The sequence below is a fragment of the Pinus tabuliformis genome, chromosome 1_2 (genome assembly GCF_031772625.1).
Source record: "Pinus tabuliformis cultivar Carrire ecotype Pingquan chromosome 1_2, CPIR1, whole genome shotgun sequence".
In the NCBI taxonomy this organism is placed as follows: Eukaryota; Viridiplantae; Streptophyta; class Pinopsida; order Pinales; family Pinaceae; genus Pinus; species Pinus tabuliformis.
Window position 1 is genome coordinate 131,030,877 of NC_142298.1, and position 17,302 is coordinate 131,048,178.

The window sequence follows — 17,302 nt, forward strand, 5'->3', positions numbered from 1 at the left end:
ATGGTGGAAAGTATGGCCGAAGGCGGTCCACATTGAACACTGGGTGCAGGCCAAGGAATGGGGGAATGCTGAGCTCAAATGCATTGTCTCCCATAGCCTTAGTAATGGTGTAAGGACCATATCGGAGTGGTCTCAATTTCCGATAGGCTCCAGTAAGGCGTTCCTTTTGCAAATGCAACCAGACTTTGTCGCCCACCTGAAACTTGTGTGGCACCCGATGTTGATCATGTCGCTGCTTGTACTTGGCATTTGATTTCTCAAGAATGTCATGGACCTGCTGGCGAATATGTTGGATGCGCTCAATGAAGCTGGTGGCCTTATCTGTTTCGGACTGGACATGAGCTGAATTCATGTGAGTAGCTGCAAGTGGCATGGCCACATCAATGGGGCATAGTGGCTGGAATCCCAAACCCACCTGAAAAGGGCTATGGCCAGTGGAGCTGTGAAGAGCTCGGTTGTAGCTGTGCTGAACATAGGGGAGGCTCTCGTCCCATGTGCGTGGATGCTTTGAGTTATACATGCGCAGAATGTGCACAATCATCCTATTGACAACCTCTGTCTGGCCATCAGTTTGAGGATGGAAGGCTGTGGACTTCGTGAGTTTGGTGTCCAGCATTGACCAGAGACTGGACCAAAATGTGCTGAGAAACCGACTGTCCCGATCTGAGATGATAGACTGTGGGATCCCAAAGTGCACCCACACTCGTTCAAAGAAGAGTTTAGCAGTGGCTTCTGCTGTGATATTCTTCTTGCAGGCCATCATAATGGCCATCTTCGAGAACCTGTCGACGACCACAAAAACACAGTCATTTCCATGCTTAGTGGAAGGAAGGCCTGACATGTAATCCATGGAGATGGATTCCCAAGGTCGACTAGGGGTAGGCAACGGGGTATAGAGGCCGTGCTTCTTAATGGTCGGTTTGGCAATGGCACAGGCAGTACATGATCGGATGTACTTCCCAACATCCTGTCGAAGATTCGGCCAATAGAAATAATTTTGCAGTACTGCCACTGTTTTCTCGACCCCGAAATGCCCAGCAGCCCGACTGTAGTGTGCTTCCCAAATCATCTTGGCACGCTCGCTTGAAGGAACACAAAGGTGACCGAGGTGGCATAATAGGGCATCCTGGAGGTGAAAATCTGCAACACGCCGACCCTCCAAGAGTGTCTGGTATGTGTGGCCGAATTCTGGGTCGCTTTTGTAGAGAAGTGGCCAATCAGAAGTCTCGTGCCCACAAGAGTTGAGCACGGTGGTTAACGCCATGATCGGTGGTCGACTGAGGCAATCTGCAACATTATTGGTGCTGCCCTTTTTATACTTGATATTCAAGTGAAACTGTTGCAGGTATGTAGACCACTTCTGATGGCGATCATTCTGCAATTTCCCTTGGGTCTGTATGAACTGCAGAGGTCGGTGGTCTGTGTGGATGACCGTTTCCTTCCCCAAAATGTAATGCTTCCATTGTCGGCAGGCCTGTACAATGGAATACATCTCTTTATCATAAGTGGGGTACTTCCGGACTGTGTCTGAAAGTGTTTCACTGTGATATGCCACTGGATGTCCATGTTGAGTAAGGACTGCCCCAATAGCATAGTCAGAGGCATCTGTCTCGACCTCAAATGGTTGTTGTAAATCTGGTAACGCGAGCACTGGTGCCGTGCAGAGGCGATCCTTCAACTCCATGAATGCCTTCTGTTGAGATTCAGACCAAAAGAATTTTGCTTTCGCCCCTCCCTTGGTGACTTGACTCAAGGGCCAAGAAATATGAGAAAACCCCAACACAAACCTGCGGTAGAAGTTGGCAAGACCTAGAAAGCTGCGGAGCTCTGTTAGAGTGGTTGGAGAGGGCCAATCCCGAATGACTTGGACCTTGGCTGGATCGACATGCACCCCCTGTTCATCAATGATGTATCCCAGATACTGAACCTGGGTCATGCCAAAAGTGCATTTCTCCAAATTGGCACATAGCTTGTGTTGCCGCAGTGTTTGGAGAACCTGTCGGATGTGGTGGAGGTGCTCTTCCCAACTCTGGCTGAAGATCAGAATGTCATCCAAGTATACTACTACAAAGGAGTTGGTGAATGGCCGCAAGATGTCATCCATTAGCCTCATAAAGGTTGCAGGAGCATTCGTCAATCCGAAAGGCATGACCAACCATTCGAAGAGGCCCTCCTTGGATTTGAAGGCAGTCTTCCACACATCAGAGGGTTCGATTGGTACCTGGTGATATCCTGACTTCAGATCGATCTTGCTGAAATATTTCGCCCCCTTTAGTTGGTCTAGGAGGTCATCAATCCGCGGGATCGGGTACCTATTACGGACAGTGATCTTGTTCAGCGCCCGATAGTCAATACAGAGTCTCCACGTCCCATCCTTCTTCTGTACCAACACGATCGGGCTCCCACAGGGCGATGAACTCGGACGGATGTGACCTTTCTGCAGGAGCTCCTGAATCTGCCTCTTGATTTCATTGTTCTCCAGAACGGAGCGCCGATAAATTGGTCCATTGGGTAGCGGCGCACCTGGGGTCAGATCGATGGAGTGCTTGACTTGACAGTGCAGAGGAACCCCTGCCGGGGAGGTGAAGATGTCCTCGTACTCCTCCACAATCTTGTCCATCTGTAGTTGTCGTGCAGAGGGACCCCGTTTGGAGGCCGCGGCCACTGTCTTCTTCTTTCCTTGAGGGCGTATCATCAGGAAAACAAATTTCCTGGTTTTGGAAATGATCTTACTGCATTGTTTTGCAGTAATCAAAGAGATGGCGGCAGGTGGTGCTACCTCTGGTATCCTGAACAACTTATTTCCCAATGTAATAATAACAGCACGGGGCCTTGATTCATACACAGCATGTCGCTTCCACAAGTATGGTTGTCCTAGTAATACATCACAAACTTCAAGGGGAGCAATGTCACACAATACCTCATCCGTGAAGGGCTTGATGTTGTATGGAAGGCGACACTGCTGGCTCACGCGAAGATCTCGTCCTTGGTGAAGCCACCCAATGGTGTATGGTTGTGGATGTGCTGTGGTCGGTAAGCCCAACCGCTTCACGACCTCTGCCGAAATGAGGTTCTTTTGACTCCCGCTATCAACAATGAACTGTATCGGGGAGCCCTTTACCCACATCTGGGAGTGGAAGAGACGCTCCTCCTCCTCTGGATCTTCGGGTTCATTTTTCTGGATCTTTGCGGTAGCAACAGTGGCGCTGGGATCCGCATCAATGATCTGCTTCCCTTTTTCATACCCCTTAATGGGGTTTGGCAATGGCACAGGCATACATGATTCTGATGTACTCCCAACATCCTCGAAGATTCGGCCTGCAGTATTTGCCACTGTTTTCTCGATCTGTTGTGTGCTTCCCAAATCATCTTTCGCTTGAAGGAATGACCGAGGTGGCATAATCATCCTGGAGGTGAAAATCTGCAACATGCCGACCCTCCCTGGTATGTGTGGCCGATTCTGGGTCCTTTTGTAGAGAAGTGGCCAATCAGAAGTCTCGTGCCCACAAGAGTTGAGCACGGTGGTTCATGATCTGACTGCAATCTGATTGGTGCTGACTTGATATTTGACTGTTGCAGGTATGTAGACCACTTCTGATGGCGATCATTCTGCAATTTCCCTTGGGTCTGTATGAACTGCAGGGTCGGTGGTCTGTGTGGATGACCGTTTCCTTCCCCAAAATGTAATGCTTCCATTGTCGGCAGGCCTGTACAATGGAATACATCTCTTTATCATAAGTGGGGTACTTCCGGACTGTGTCTGAAAGTGTTTCACTGTGATATGCCACTGGATGTCCATGTTGAGTAAGGACTGCCCCAATAGCATAGTCAGAGGCATCTGTCTCGACCTCAAATGGTTGTTGTATCTGGTAACGCGAGCACTGGTGCCGTGCAGAGGCGATCCTTCAACTCCCTGAATGCCTTCTGTTGAGATTCAGACCAAAAGAATTTTGCTTTCGCCCCGCCCTTGGTGACTTGACTCAAGGGCCAAGAAATATGAGAAAACCCCAACACAAACCTGCGGTAGAAGTTGGCAAGACCTAGAAAGCTGCGGAGCTCTGTTAGAGTGGTTGGAGAGGGCCAATCCCGAATGACTTGGACCTTGGCTGGATCGACATGCACCCCCTGTTCATCAATGATGTATCCCAGATACTGAACCTGGGTCATGCCAAAAGTGCATTTCTCCAAATTGGCACATAGCTTGTGTTGCCGCAGTGTTTGGAGAACCTGTCGGATGTGGTGGAGGTGCTCTTCCCAACTCTGGCTGAAGATCAGAATGTCATCCAAGTATACTACTACAAAGGAGTTGGTGAATGGCCGCAAGATGTCATCCATTAGCCTCATAAAGGTTGCAGGAGCATTCGTCAATCCGAAAGGCATGACCAACCATTCGAAGAGGCCCTCCTTGGATTTGAAGGCAGTCTTCCACACATCAGAGGGTTCGATTGGTACCTGGTGATATCCTGACTTCAGATCGATCTTGCTGAAATATTTCGCCCCCTTTAGTTGGTCTAGGAGGTCATCAATCCGCGGGATCGGGTACCTATTACGGACAGTGATCTTGTTCAGCGCCCGATAGTCAATACAGAGTCTCCACGTCCCATCCTTCTTCTGTACCAACACGATCGGGCTCCCACAGGGCGATGAACTCGGACGGATGTGACCTTTCTGCAGGAGCTCCTGAATCTGCCTCTTGATTTCATTGTTCTCCAGAACGGAGCGCCGATAAATTGGTCCATTGGGTAGCGGCGCACCTGGGGTCAGATCGATGGAGTGCTTGACTTGACAGTGCAGAGGAACCCCTGCCGGGGAGGTGAAGATGTCCTCGTACTCCTCCACAATCTTGTCCATCTGTAGTTGTCGTGCAGAGGGACCCCGTTTGGAGGCCGCGGCCACTGTCTTCTTCTTTCCTTGAGGGCGTATCATCAGGAAAACAAATTTCCTGGTTTTGGAAATGATCTTACTGCATTGTTTTGCAGTAATCAAAGAGATGGCGGCAGGTGGTGCTACCTCTGGTATCCTGAACAACTTATTTCCCAATGTAATAATAACAGCACGGGGCCTTGATTCATACACAGCATGTCGCTTCCACAAGTATGGTTGTCCTAGTAATACATCACAAACTTCAAGGGGAGCAATGTCACACAATACCTCATCCGTGAAGGGCTTGATGTTGTATGGAAGGCGACACTGCTGGCTCACGCGAAGATCTCGTCCTTGGTGAAGCCACCCAATGGTGTATGGTTGTGGATGTGCTGTGGTCGGTAAGCCCAACCGCTTCACGACCTCTGCCGAAATGAGGTTCTTTTGACTCCCGCTATCAACAATGAACTGTATCGGGGAGCCCTTTACCCACATCTGGGAGTGGAAGAGACGCTCCTCCTCCTCTGGATCTTCGGGTTCATTTTTCTGGATCTTTGCGGTAGCAACAGTGGCGCTGGGATCCGCATCAATGATCTGCTTCCCTTTTTCATACCCCTTATCGGGTTCTGACTCAGAGTCGGAACATGCATCTGATTCTGAAACCTTTAGCTCAGCCACCAGTGACTGCTTGGCCCGACACTCACTTGTGTTGTGAGTGGAGCTCTTATGGAACTCGCACCATTTTCCAGTGTCCTTTCTCGGCTTCGCGGCGCTGTTCTTTGCTTGCAGCTTCGGCTGGTTGTCTTGGGCTGTCCCGCCTTGGCTTTGTCCTTTGTTCTGTGGTTTAGGGGCACCTTTCCCCTGCTTTGGATTCGCAGATCCAAAGTCTCGCTTCTTTTGTTTAAACTTCTGCTCGACCTTGACGGCATATCGGTATGCTGCGCCGAGCGAGGGGATGTTTAGGAATTGTATTTCTTCCTGGATGTACTTGTGCAGGCAGCCACGGTATTTGAGTATCAAATGTTGCTCCGAATCCTTGATACCCAACTTTGTGCGAAGGGTATGGAAAAGATTGGTGAACTCCGGCACGTCTTGGTCCCTTCCCTGCCGCAGCGTGGTCCACTTTATGTATTCATCCTCATAGCTTCCGACAGGGTAGTACTGCTCCTTGATGGCATCCCGGAACGAATCCCAGGTGGGTGCGGCTGAAAATAGTGAGCCAGTACTTTCATCCTTCTGCTCGCAGTAGGTTTCCCACCAGTCCTTGACGTGGGGGGCTGCTTTGAGAAGAGCAAAAACAATCTTTTCCCGACTCGAAAAATCATGAACAGAAAAATAACCCTCTAGCAGATTTAACCATTTATCTACGGCATCTGCGTCTATCTGACCCTCGAATATGGGGATTTCAAAATTAACTTGTACCTTAAAGGGTGTGGCGTTTCCAGAGTAGCTGCTGGAAGCCGATGCGTCGCTTCTGGGTAGCCGCTGAAGGATCTGGGCAAAGCTGTCCATCATCGCGTTCCGTTGTCGCTCGAGGGCTTCTTCGAGCAAGATTTTGATGGGATCTCCTGCCCCCTCGTCTTTCTTCTCGTCCGCCATGGGAGGCCGTCGGGATTTGCGAGGCTGGTCTTGCAAAGGTTCAACCAGTTCAAGCCCTAACTCCTTATATCCCGACCTTGTTGGGGACATGCAAAGAAAAACAGAGAAAAAGCAGACCGCTCTGATACCACTGATCCGGATTTAAACAGGAACGCAACAAATTACAGAGATAACCATATACACAAAGATGCAGCGGAAATAATACTTCATTTCATTAATGGAAAATACTGAAATATGCTTACAACCAGAAATGGAAATAAACCAGCTAGGGCGATGGTAGCTTATCTCTGAGAAGAGATGTGATGGCTACATGCCTCTGAACTGTGTTACAATGAGGCTCGAAGGCCTATTTATTGTTGAGAAACAATGAAAAACCCTTAACATTCCAAAACCTAACCCTAGGAGATGAAACGCCAAACTGTGGGCCCCGTTTGGGGTAAATTGGTACATCAACTTCCCGGGGTCGTAACTTTGGCATATGATCTCCGTTTGACGCGTACAATAGCTCGTTAGAAAGATCTATCCGAGCACTACCATTGTTGGAACAGGCAACATCGTCCATTCCATGGACCCATGTTGCCCCTGGATTCCCCAAAAAACGTCGTTTAGGGCCTCAAAACGGCTCCGGAAGTTCAGGACCCGAAAAACTGCTAAAAATAGTAAGTTGTGCTACAATTAAGGAAACTGAAAATGCTGAGAAAGACAATGGTGGGGGTCCAGGTGGACTTGGCAGGTGGCCACCAATATCCACCTGGATCATTCCTCCCCCCTTAGGAAGCAATGGTCCCCATTGCGTTGAGCTCCTCCATGAGATGAGGAAACTTTTGCTGAACTTGTTCCCTGGTGAGCCACTTGCCCTGCTGAAGGAGTTGGCCTGCTTTGACAACTCGATACAGTTGGATATTCTGTTGGCGAGTGTTCTTGATCTGTGTGTCCATGATCCGATCAGTTGCAGCTTGTTCCATGCAATCTGGATTTAATTCTGTGGGTTTGAGCTGTTCTGCAATGTCGGATGTGTCTAGCAATGGTGGAAAGTATGGCCGAAGGCGGTCCACATTGAACACTGGGTGCAGGCCAAGGAATGGGGGAATGCTGAGCTCAAATGCATTGTCTCCCATAGCCTTAGTAATGGTGTAAGGACCATATCGGAGTGGTCTCAATTTCCGATAGGCTCCAGTAAGGCGTTCCTTTTGCAAATGCAACCAGACTTTGTCGCCCACCTGAAACTTGTGTGGCACCCGATGTTGATCATGTCGCTGCTTGTACTTGGCATTTGATTTCTCAAGAATGTCATGGACCTGCTGGCGAATATGTTGGATGCGCTCAATGAAGCTGGTGGCCTTATCTGTTTCGGACTGGACATGAGCTGAATTCATGTGAGTAGCTGCAAGTGGCATGGCCACATCAATGGGGCATAGTGGCTGGAATCCCAAACCCACCTGAAAAGGGCTATGGCCAGTGGAGCTGTGAAGAGCTCGGTTGTAGCTGTGCTGAACATAGGGGAGGCTCTCGTCCCATGTGCGTGGATGCTTTGAGTTATACATGCGCAGAATGTGCACAATCATCCTATTGACAACCTCTGTCTGGCCATCAGTTTGAGGATGGAAGGCTGTGGACTTCGTGAGTTTGGTGTCCAGCATTGACCAGAGACTGGACCAAAATGTGCTGAGAAACCGACTGTCCCGATCTGAGATGATAGACTGTGGGATCCCAAAGTGCACCCACACTCGTTCAAAGAAGAGTTTAGCAGTGGCTTCTGCTGTGATATTCTTCTTGCAGGCCATCATAATGGCCATCTTCGAGAACCTGTCGACGACCACAAAAACACAGTCATTTCCATGCTTAGTGGAAGGAAGGCCTGACATGTAATCCATGGAGATGGATTCCCAAGGTCGACTAGGGGTAGGCAACGGGGTATAGAGGCCGTGCTTCTTAATGGTCGGTTTGGCAATGGCACAGGCAGTACATGATCTGATGTACTTCCCAACATCCTGTCGAAGATTCGGCCAATAGAAATAATTTTGCAGTACTGCCACTGTTTTCTCGACCCCGAAATGCCCAGCAGCCCGACTGTAGTGTGCTTCCCAAATCATCTTGGCACGCTCGCTTGAAGGAACACAAAGGTGACCGAGGTGGCATAATAGGGCATCCTGGAGGTGAAAATCTGCAACACGCCGACCCTCCAAGAGTGTCTGGTATGTGTGGCCGAATTCTGGGTCGCTTTTGTAGAGAAGTGGCCAATCAGAAGTCTCGTGCCCAAAAGAGTTGAGCACGGTGGTTAGCGCCATGATCGGTGGTCGACTGAGGCAATCTGCAACATTATTGGTGCTGCCCTTCTTATACTTGATATTCAAGTGAAACTGTTGCAGGTATGTAGACCACTTCTGATGGCGATCATTCTGCAATTTCCCTTGGGTCTGTATGAACTGCAGGGGTCGGTGGTCTGTGTGGATGACCGTTTCCTTCCCCAAAATGTAATGCTTCCATTGTCGGCAGGCCTGTACAATGGAATACATCTCTTTATCATAAGTGGGGTACTTCCGGACTGTGTCTGAAAGTGTTTCACTGTGATATGCCACTGGATGTCCATGTTGAGTAAGGACTGCCCCAATAGCATAGTCAGAGGCATCTGTCTCGACCTCAAATGGTTGTTGTAAATCTGGTAACGCGAGCACTGGTGCCGTGCAGAGGCGATCCTTCAACTCCATGAATGCCTTCTGTTGAGATTCAGACCAAAAGAATTTTGCTTTCGCCCCTCCCTTGGTGACTTGACTCAAGGGCCAAGAAATATGAGAAAACCCCAACACAAACCTGCGGTAGAAGTTGGCAAGACCTAGAAAGCTGCGGAGCTCTGTTAGAGTGGTTGGAGAGGGCCAATCCCGAATGACTTGGACCTTGGCTGGATCGACATGCACCCCCTGTTCATCAATGATGTATCCCAGATACTGAACCTGGGTCATGCCAAAAGTGCATTTCTCCAAATTGGCACATAGCTTGTGTTGCCGCAGTGTTTGGAGAACCTGTCGGATGTGGTGGAGGTGCTCTTCCCAACTCTGGCTGAAGATCAGAATGTCATCCAAGTATACTACTACAAAGGAGTTGGTGAATGGCCGCAAGATGTCATCCATTAGCCTCATAAAGGTTGCAGGAGCATTCGTCAATCCGAAAGGCATGACCAACCATTCGAAGAGGCCCTCCTTGGATTTGAAGGCAGTCTTCCACACATCAGAGGGTTCGATTGGTACCTGGTGATATCCTGACTTCAGATCGATCTTGCTGAAATATTTCGCCCCCTTTAGTTGGTCTAGGAGGTCATCAATCCGCGGGATCGGGTACCTATTACGGACAGTGATCTTGTTCAGCGCCCGATAGTCAATACAGAGTCTCCACGTCCCATCCTTCTTCTGTACCAACACGATCGGGCTCCCACAGGGCGATGAACTCGGACGGATGTGACCTTTCTGCAGGAGCTCCTGAATCTGCCTCTTGATTTCATTGTTCTCCAGAACGGAGCGCCGATAAATTGGTCCATTGGGTAGCGGCGCACCTGGGGTCAGATCGATGGAGTGCTTGACTTGACAGTGCAGAGGAACCCCTGCCGGGAGGTGAAGATGTCCTCGTACTCCTCCACAATCTTGTCCATCTGTAGTTGTCGTGCAGAGGGACCCCGTTTGGAGGCCGCGGCCACTGTCTTCTTCTTTCCTTGAGGGCGTATCATCAGGAAAACAAATTTCCTGGTTTTGGAAATGATCTTACTGCATTGTTTTGCAGTAATCAAAGAGATGGCGGCAGGTGGTGCTACCTCTGGTATCCTGAACAACTTATTTCCCAATGTAATAATAACAGCACGGGGCCTTGATTCATACACAGCATGTCGCTTCCACAAGTATGGTTGTCCTAGTAATACATCACAAACTTCAAGGGGAGCAATGTCACACAATACCTCATCCGTGAAGGGCTTGATGTTGTATGGAAGGCGACACTGCTGGCTCACGCGAAGATCTCGTCCTTGGTGAAGCCACCCAATGGTGTATGGTTGTGGATGTGCTGTGGTCGGTAAGCCCAACCGCTTCACGACCTCTGCCGAAATGAGGTTCTTTTGACTCCCGCTATCAACAATGAACTGTATCGGGGAGCCCTTTACCCACATCTGGAGTGGAAGAGACGCTCCTCCTCCTCTGGATCTTCGGGTTCATTTTTCTGGATCTTTGCGGTAGCAACAGTGGCGCTGGGATCCGCATCAATGATCTGCTTCCCTTTTTCATACCCCTTATCGGGTTCTGACTCAGAGTCGGAACATGCATCTGATTCTGAAACCTTTAGCTCAGCCACCAGTGACTGCTTGGCCCGACACTCACTTGTGTTGTGAGTGGAGCTCTTATGGAACTCGCACCATTTTCCAGTGTCCTTTCTCGGCTTCGCGGCGCTGTTCTTTTCTTGCAGCTTCGGCTGGTTGTCTTGGGCTGTCCCGCCTTGGCTTTGTCCTTTGTTCTGTGGTTTAGGGGCACCTTTCCCCTGCTTTGGATTCGCAGATCCAAAGTCTCGCTTCTTTTGTTTAAACTTCTGCTCGACCTTGACGGCATATCGGTATGCTGCGCCGAGCGAGGGGATGTTTAGGAATTGTATTTCTTCCTGGATGTACTTGTGCAGGCAGCCACGGTATTTGAGTATCAAATGTTGCTCCGAATCCTTGATACCCAACTTTGTGCGAAGGGTATGGAAAAGATTGGTGAACTCCGGCACGTCTTGGTCCCTTCCCTGCCGCAGCGTGGTCCATTTTATGTATTCATCCTCATAGCTTCCGACAGGGTAGTACTGCTCCTTGATGGCATCCCGGAATGAATCCCAGGTGGGTGCGGCTGAAAATAGTGAGCCAGTACTTTCATCCTTCTGCTCGCAGTAGGTTTCCCACCAGTCCTTGACGTGGGGGGCTGCTTTGAGAAGAGCAAAAACAATCTTTTCCCGACTCGAAAATTCATGAACAGAAAAATAACCCTCTAGCAGATTTAACCATTTATCTACGGCATCTGCGTCTATTTGACCCTCGAATATGGGGATTTCAAAATTAACTTGTACCTTAAAGGGTGTGGCGTTTCCAGAGTAGCTGCTGGAAGCCGATGCGTCGCGTTTGGGTAGCCGCTGAAGGATCTAGGCAAAGCTGTCCATCATCGCGTTCCGTTGTCGCTCGAGGGCTTCTTCGAGCAAGATTTTGATGGGATCTCCTGCCCCCTCGTCTTTCTTCTCGTCCGCCATGGGAGGCCGTCGGGATTTGCGAGGCTGGTCTTGCAAAGGTTCAACCAGTTCAAGCCCTAACTCCTTATATCCCGACCTTGTTGGGGACATGCAAAGAAAAATAGAGAAAAAGCAGACCGCTCTGATACCACTGATCCGGTTTTAAACAGGAACGCAACAAATTACAGAGATAACCATATACACAAAGATGCAGCGGAAATAATACTTCATTTCATTAATGGAAAATACTGAAATATGCTTACAACCAGAAATGGAAATAAACCAGCTAGGGCGATGGTAGCTTATCTCTGAGAAGAGATGTGATGGCTACATGCCTCTGAACTGTGTTACAATGAGGCTCGAAGGCCTATTTATTGTTGAGAAACAATGAAAAACCCTTAACATTCCAAAACCTAACCCTAGGAGATGAAACGCCAAACTGTGGGCCCCGTTTGGGGTAAATTGGTACATCAACTTCCCGGGGTCGTAACTTTGGCATATGATCTTCGTTTGACGCATACAATAGCTCGTTAGAAAGATCTATCCGAGCACTACCATTGTTGGAACGGGCAACATCGGTCCATTCCATGGACCCACGTTGCCCCCAGATTCCCCAAAAAACGTCGTTTAGGGCCTCAAAACGACTCCGGAAGTTCAGGACCCGAAAAACTGCTAAAAATAGTAAGTTGTGCTACAATAAAGGAAACTGAAAATGCTGAGAAGGAAAATGGTGGGGGTCCAGGTGGACTTGGCAGGTGGCCACCAATATCCACCTGGATCAGTGGTAAGTCAGTTAGCATCTGTTGATATTAAAATTTTAGATGAAGATAAGTGCATCAATTTGTTGTGTTCTCTACCAGATTCGTGGGATAGTCTGGTTATTGCAATAGGTAGCAATGCAACTGCCTTGCAGTTTGATGGAATAGTCTCATCCTTGCTGATGGAGGAGATGAGACGGAAAAATATGGAGATCCAGAATGGTGATGCCTTGTCTGTACGAGGACGGTCCCAGAACATAAACAAAAATAAGTCATTGAGTGGGAGATCTAAATCTAGAGGGAGATCTAAATCTCCAGGAAAACCTATAAAGGTGGTGTGCTGGAAATGAAAGAAGGAAGGGCACTACAAAAGGGACTGCAAAACTAAAGCTCCTGATAAAGGAAAGGGATCTGATGATGCTCCTTCTGCAGAGGCGAAAACCACCTCAGATGAAGGTGGGGATGTGTACTTGTCTTATTCCAGTACACATGTAGATCATGAGGCATGGTTGATTGACTCAGGTGCATCCTTTCACTTCACTCCCCATAGAGAGTGGCTCTGCAAGTATGAGAAATACGATGGTGGTGATGTCATCTTAGGGGATGATAGGAAGGATAGAATCGTTGGTCATGGAAAAGTAAAGTTGAAGTTGCAAGGTGGAATGGTTAGAACACTTCCGGGTGTTCTGCATATTCCTACATTGGCTAGAAATCTGATTTCTGTAAGCAAGTTGGATGATGCAGGTGTAAAAACAGTGTTCGAGAAAGATACCTTCAAGATGGTTCAGGGAGCACAAGTATTGATGCGAGGAGTTTGGATTAGAACTTTGTACAAGCTGCATGGTAGCACGATTGTTGATGGGTGCAACAGTTCTGTGGTTCGTAAATGTGGAGAACAAAATCTAGTGATCTCTGGAGAGAAGACCATGTTGTGGCATCAAAGGCTTGGACATATTGGAGAGAAGGGCCTTTGAATACTTCATGGTAAAGGTATGGTAGAAGGTATGAGTAATATCTCTCTGGATTTTGATTTCTGTGAAAATTGTGTATATGGGAAGCAAAATCAGGTGAGTTTCCCCTATGGTGGTAAGAGGGCGAAAGATATATTAGAGCTTGTGTATAGTGATGTGTTTGGACCTATGAAGATTCCATAACTGGGTAAGTCTATGTACTACGTATCATTTATAGATGACTTCTCAAGGAATACATGGATATATTTCCTTAAGAAGAAATCTGAAGTCTTTGATAGGTTTAAAGAATTCAAGGCTCTGGTGGAAAACCAGACAAAGAAGAAGATAAAGGTGCTGAGGACAGATAATGGTGGAGAGTTTTGCAGTAAGGAATTTGAAGAATTTTGTAAGAAGTGTGGTATAGAACGACAGAAGACTACTCCATATACACCTTAGCAAAATGGAGTTGCAGAAAGAATGGAAAAGACGTTAATGGAAGGGCAAGAAGCATGCTCAAGAAGTATGTTCCTAGCCCAACAGAGTGGTCAATTGGGAGTGTTTTTGTTCCAAGTGTTGTTGGAGCAAGTGGACCGGGCAAATGTGTTGCATGCAGAACATTCCAGAGTTGCAGGATAGGGGTTGCAGATAATCCATATCTTGTTGAGAGGAAGTGTTGAAAATGCAACAAGATGATGGAGCTTAGTGAAAAGAAGTCGCCTTCACTAAGTGGGCCTGCAGGCTATTTTTGGTGCAAAGTTTATTTTTAGACTATGTCTATTTTTATACATATGGATCATGGTCTATGAGTTGCAGGATGCTATTTGTGGATGATTGGTCATGGTGGTAAAAATAGATGGACTTCTATTTTTAGACATATGGGCGATTTCTATTTTTAGACTACCAGGCTAAAAATAGAACAGTCGAATATTATTAGCTCATAATAATATTTGGACTATAAACATTATCTTATCCTCTTGGAGCACTTCAGTTTGAGCTATAGATGTAGCACATGCAGCTGTCAGAAGGAAATACGCTTTTCTTATGGGTCATTTGAGCTATTGCATGCAGGACTTCAGATAGAACTCATGTGGTTGAGTTTGGTGGAGTTGATTGTGGAGTTGATGGAGTTGTGTTCAATTTACTTGGTTAAACTAGTTTTATTTAGTCTAATTGCAGAATACACTAGTGATGAGTGATGTGAATTAATTGTTAAATTAATTCACTAATTATTAACTCATAAATCAACTAAAGAATACATCAGTTAACTCAGTGCATGGACAGTTCAGTGGAGACATGTGTTAGAGGTTGAGATTGCTATCAGTTGTGACTATAGTTGTGCATGAGATCTTGCACAATCAGTGGGATTGAGTAATGCCAATGAGGATTGTGTGGTTCATCCAAGGAAATACGAGTTTGGTTCAGCCATTCATCATTATTCTCTTGCAGGATTGCGCAGTGGAGGCAAGCAAACAGTGGAGGAGATTTGAGGCATCAGATCTGAGCTAGTTTGTGTGTAACAGGTGGAGATAATACTGAGTACTTGTGAGGAGTATTGTACTATGTATTGTTACATGTTCTCAATCATTATAATATATAGATAGTGTGGGGTTTTCAGTTGTATCTTTCCCCTTGATATACTGTGTGGATATGTATGATTGATGCTTCAATGTGCGCATGCGATTGTTTCTGAATTCTGCAAAATTGATGATCAACGTAGAGGAGGTTATGTATTATGCATGCATTCTGCAATAGTGTATAATCGGGATAATCTCTGTGAATAAGTGTCATATTATTCAAAATTTCTACATGGTATCAGAGCGTTTTATCATCAGATCTATTATTTAGAAAGTGTTTACATTTTATTTCTTCAGGCAGAGTCTGTAATCGGGACAGGTAGCCTCTGGATTCATCCTTTCTTTGGAAGGTGAGATATCATGTAAAAGACCATATAGTAAATCTCTGTACAAGAAATACTTTGTTCTCATGAATTTTAGATCGGGAGCGGTTGAGTTTTTGAGCTGGTGGAATTCGAATTTGCAGCAGTGTTTTCTTGGTGTCAAAGTTGAAATGTATTTCAACAGATTGCGATTGGAGTATGCTCTTGAGGGCAGCTCGAATTATATTGCATGGAAAGACAGGATGGAGGCAGTGTTAGATGACAATGGGCTGAAGGAGTTCATAGAGGCTGAGGTCCCAAAGCCTACTGATGCTGCTCACGTTGAGGTTTGGCAAAAGAAGACAGCAAAGTGTCGAAGGATTCCGTTGGAGGGCGTGAAGGTTCACATTGTATCCAGCCTGCATGGAAAGGCTTCTCCATAATTGATGTGGAAAGCGTTGACAGATCTATTCCAAAGCAAGAGCGACCAGAGGAAGTTGGCGCTCAAGGATAAACTCAGAAACATTAAGTGTGAGAATGGAGACAGTATGCCCAGGTATCTCACGAAGTTCACCCAATGCCGGGATGAGCTGGGAAGTGTGGGGGTGACTGTCGATGATGAGGACTTGGTGAGCTTGGCTCTCCTTGGTCTTCCGAAGAGTTGGCATTCTTATCAGGACTCTGTCAATGGTTGGGAGAAATTGCCAGGATGGGAGAGACTTTGGTCAGAACTTGTGCAAGAGGAGATCAGACGGAGCGCCAGAGACAGTTCTTCATCCATGCATGATGAGGAGAACTGTGCCTTAGCAAGTAAGGTGAAGAAGGGGAAGGAGAAGGGTTCTCTTTCTGAATCCAGTTCTTCCAATGATGGGAAGAAGGTTGACAAGTCGAAGGTGAGATGCTTTCATTGTCATGAGTTGGGCCATTATGCTACTAATTTCCCAAAGAAGAAGTCCAAGAAGGGATCCGGGAAGGATCTGAAGGTGAGGCACTTGCTTCACAGTTCAAGTTGGATTTCACACTCTTTGCATGCATGGTTTCATCCATGGTGGGAAGTGGTTGGTTTCTTGACAGTGGAGCTTCTTTCCACATGACCGGTGACAAGAGTTTGTTCAGTACTATGGAGGAGAAAGATCTCCAGATACTCATAGCAATGGGTAATGATGAGAAATATAATGTCTCAAGTGTAGGAATGGTTATTTTTCAGAGGAGCATGGAGCTCGCCTTACCTTGACCGATGTCAAGTATGTACCAGGACTGAAGAGAAACTTGGTGTCGATCGCGATGCTGGAAGACGGAGGCTATGATGTAGTCTTCAGTAAGGGAAAGGTTTTCCTTAGACAAATCATCACTAAACAGGTGAAGTAGATTGGTTCACAGGTCAAGAACCTATATGCTCTTGAGGTTCAAGATGCATGCAAAGCCTTGAGCAGTGAGGCAACTAATGGAGACTTGGTGGTTGAGAGGGAGCGTATATTACCTCTCCACATGCAGAGCCAGAAGAAGTCTCAGACGATTATGGAGGAGCCACGATTGGTGCAGCCGCTTCAGGAGGTTGTGGAGTAGCCACAAGAAGGGAAGCTGAGAGGAGATCGAGTAGAGACATCTACTCATGTAGAGACCTCCAGTAGGGGGAAACTTCGAGCTAGGTGGGCTGAGGGATCACATGCAGCCATACCTCCAGGTAGGAGGTGGGGTGATGTGGATTGATCGTCCCAAGGAGGAGGGGCAGGATCCTTGAGGTACCCAACCTCTTGGATGAGACCTTGCTACGGGAGCCCCGATGTGGAGTAGCAAGAACTGACTGATTAGGTAGAGACAGATGCACATGGAGCGGTAGAGAGAGCGACAATGTAGGAATCCCAGGACAGCGCATAGCTAGCAGGCTGCAGCAATGCGAGAGGCACAAGTGTTTTGCACAGTGCTAGGTGGCACAGAGAGGTGTGCAATGGTGCGAGATGCATGGAGATGTTGCAGTAGCACAAATGTTAGAAAGGGAGCACTTGTCAGCAGCAGGTATAGCT